The sequence below is a fragment of the Triticum urartu genome, chromosome 2, assembly GCF_003073215.2.
Source record: "Triticum urartu cultivar G1812 chromosome 2, Tu2.1, whole genome shotgun sequence".
In the NCBI taxonomy this organism is placed as follows: Eukaryota; Viridiplantae; Streptophyta; class Magnoliopsida; order Poales; family Poaceae; genus Triticum; species Triticum urartu.
The window spans coordinates 36,746,202-36,749,859 of NC_053023.1; the positions used below are offsets into that span (position 1 = coordinate 36,746,202).

The 3,658-nt window shown below is 39.9% G+C and overlaps 1 pseudogene; it reads right to left on the reverse strand.

Annotated features, from left to right (window-relative positions):
* Positions 1–563: 563 nt before the first annotated feature.
* LOC125541978 lies at positions 564–724 on the reverse strand (annotated as a pseudogene).
* Between the last annotated feature and the right edge of the window lie 2,934 nt (positions 725–3,658).

A 3,658-nucleotide genomic window follows, 5' to 3' on the forward strand; every position in this document is an offset into this window, starting at 1 on the left:
CTAATTTGGCACATCAATAGCTTACTATTAAGCCGGAAGGCATTATTTCGATGACATTAGTAACAAGAACCCAAAGGCAGTAGCCAGTAAGCATATTTCTGAAACATCAAGCTGAATGCTGACAGACAACGTACAACTATGAACTGCAATTGTAAAGCTGAATGATTTCAGTAACAAGCACCTACAGCAGCATTCATTGGTTGAAACAGGTCAGGATTGCCAGCGTTTCAGCAGACTCCCTGAAGAAGGAAGACCTGAAGTCGACAGGTTAGAGAAAGAGAAGGATGCCTTTGCAAAAGTGTACCATTGTACGTATATGTCAGTCAGTTGTGAGAGTGCTAATAAGGTGCTCCAGTATTTGCCGTCACAATCTCCGCATAGTATGAATAGTTGTGTCAAGACTCTTTTTCCTTAGAACAGCAGATGAACTATTGTGGTTACATTGAAAGAAGAAGACCAGCCAGCCACAAACTCATCAAAGCTGGTCGACACACCAGGCCAGGGAACTGCCAGAGTAAGAACAAAATTGGTAGCTAAAAAGGATTTGAATTCGAGTATTGTAGGGCTTTACCCTCGTCCGAAGGAGAGGGAGCCCTTTTAGAAATTCTCAATGGCCCATCACAAAGGGAGGGCCAAAGAGGGGGTTTGGAAATAGTTTTCAACCAGCAATTGACGCGCCTCGGTATTACCTCACTAGCTGCGTCATTGCCCCAAGCGCACAGATGCCTTTCAACGTGAGCTCACCCCTCCCTCTTATACCCGAGCTCTGCACCCAGCCCCTCCTGTCTCGCTGAGGTAAATGTAGGTGATGTTTTCTGAACATCCAGATATCTTATTTGTATTTTTCTGAGTTCATATCATCTTATTAGAATGTTCTAACGACTTTGACCATTATTTGTAAACTTCATAACAAGTTGATACGAACACAGAAAAATGCAAGTAAGATAACAGGATCTTCAGAAAACATCACCTACATTGCATGTAATTTTCATTCATGAAAAAAATATTGTTTATACCCTTTTTATTTTTAACAATGTTAATAACATGAATTACCTAAGGTATTTTAAAGGGTGCTTTTTTCCTGAATGCAAATGATATGCACATAAAGGTAATGTTTATCTGAACATTTTGATATCTTATTTGCATTTTTCTGAGTTCATATGAATTAGTTATGAATTTTCAAAGTTTTGGTCAAACGGTCAAAGGGCATTCGAGGGACCTTGCTACCTCTTGAGCACTGCGTTGGTTTTCCCTTGAAGAGGAAAGGGTGATGCAGTAAAGCAGTGTAAGTATTTCCCTCAGTTTTTGAGAACCAAGGTATCAATCCAGTAGGAGACCACGCGCGAGTCACCTCGTACCTACACAAACAAATAAGAACCTCGCGACCAACGCGATAAAGGGGTTGTCAATCCCTTCACGGCCACTTGCAAGAGTGATATCTGATAGAGATAATAATAATAAGATAAATACTTCTGGTATTTTTATGATATAGATTGAAAGTAAATATTGCAAAATAAAATAGACTGGAAACTTGTGTGATGGAAAATAGACCTAGGGGCCATAGGTTTCACTAGTGGCTTCTCTCAAGAGAGCATAAGTATTACGGTGGGTAAACAAATTACTGTCGAGCAATTGATAGAAAAGCGAATAATTATGAGAATATCCAGGCATGATCATGTATATAGGCATCACGTCCATGACAAGTAGACCGAAACAATTCTGCATCTACTACTATTACTCCACACATCAACCGCTATCCAGCATGCATCTAGAGTATTAAGTTCATAAGAACAGAGTAACGCCTTAAGCAAGATGACATGATGTAGAGGGATAAACTCATGCAATATGATATAAACCTCATATTTTTATCCTCGATGGCAACAATACAATACATGTCGTTTCCCCTACTGTCATTGGGATCAGGCACTGCAAGATTGAACCCAAAGCTAAGCACTTCTCCCATTGCAAGAAAGATAAATCTAGTAGGCCAAACCAAATTGATAATTCGAAGAGACTTGCAAAGATAAACAAATCATACATAAAAGAATTTTCAGAGAAGAATCAAATATTGTTCATAGATAATCTGGATCATAAACCCACAATTCATCGGATCTCGACAAACACACCACAAAAGAAGATTACATTGAATAGATCTCCAAGAGAATCGAGGAGAACTTTGTATTGAGATCCAAAGAGAGAGAAGAAGCCATCTAGCTACTAGCTATGGACCTGAAGGTCTGAAGTAAACTACTCACACATCACCAGAGAGGCCATGGAGTTGATGTAGAGGCCCTCTGTGATCAATGCCCCCTCCAGCAGAGCTCCGAAAAAGGCCCCAAGATGGGATCTCTCAGGTACAGAAGGTTGCAGCAGTGGAATTAGGTTTTTGTGGTGCTCCTGGATGTTTGCGGGGTACGTGGACTTATATAGGAGGAAGAAGTAGATCGGAGGAGCAACAAGGGCCCCACGATGGTGGAGGGCGCGCCCAGGGGGGTAGGCGCGCCCCCTGCCTCGTGGCCTCCTTGATTGTTTCTTGACGCCCACTCCAAGTCTCCTGGATCACGTTTGTTGAGAAAATCACGTTTCCGAAGGTTTCATTCCGTTTGGACTTCATTTGATATTCCTTTTCTGTGAAACACTGAAATAGGCAAAAAACACCAATTTGGGCTGGGCCTCCGGTTAATAGGTTAGTCCCAAAAATGATATAGAAGTGTAAAATAAAGCTCATTAACATCCAAAACAGATAATATAATAGTATGGAGCAATCAAAAATTATAGATACGTTGGAGACGTATCAGACCTCGATGGAAAAAGTAAGGGCAAAACTGAGCAAGCTCGAAAAGTAAGGGCAAAACCCGTGTGTAGGAACCAACTAGGGGTAAAAATGCAATTGTCCCTTTTATTTATCTTGCTACCTTTCGGAGGTGAGGCCAGGGCGACCTCAAATTACAAGCTTGCTTACCTATTTTCACCAAACATCCAGCCTTACATACAGACACAATAATCATGTTCTTGCAATCTAAATAATTGTATTCTTTTTCGCCCATTAGGGACTAATGTTTTTTCCAAGAATTATTCATTGAGTTTGGTTCTATATAACACATGATTATCTTGATTGAGACATGTATTTCTGTTTGGTCAGGTTTATCTCTTCCCATTTGCTTAACTAAATCCACATCTCCACACATAATTGTTTGCTCATACTTCCGCAGCAACGCGCGGAGTATCATCTAGTATGTATTATAAGTCCTTCCAAGTTCACAGAATAAATCAGACATTATGAAATCTTTACTATATGATTGCAATTTCTTCTTGGATTATGATTTCTTTTTGGTCTACCCCAACCTCACATACATCCTCAGAAGGTAAAATATGGGGTTTGCATTGAACTTCACCTTTAGAGAGGCAAGGATTATCGACACTACATAATTCAATACACATGAATTTCATGTGCTGCTTTGGTTGAGACGTGTGTTGCACGTGCACGCTAACTAGTAGATACATAAGTAGCAGAAGCCATGATATTTTTATGTTCATTGATGATTTCTATAAGTGGTAGTTGAATAAAATTTAGAGAGCAGGTGTTCAATTATTATTGAACTCATGGTTACTTAAGGACATGTTTGACCAAAACAATGAAAAACAATACAAACGACTC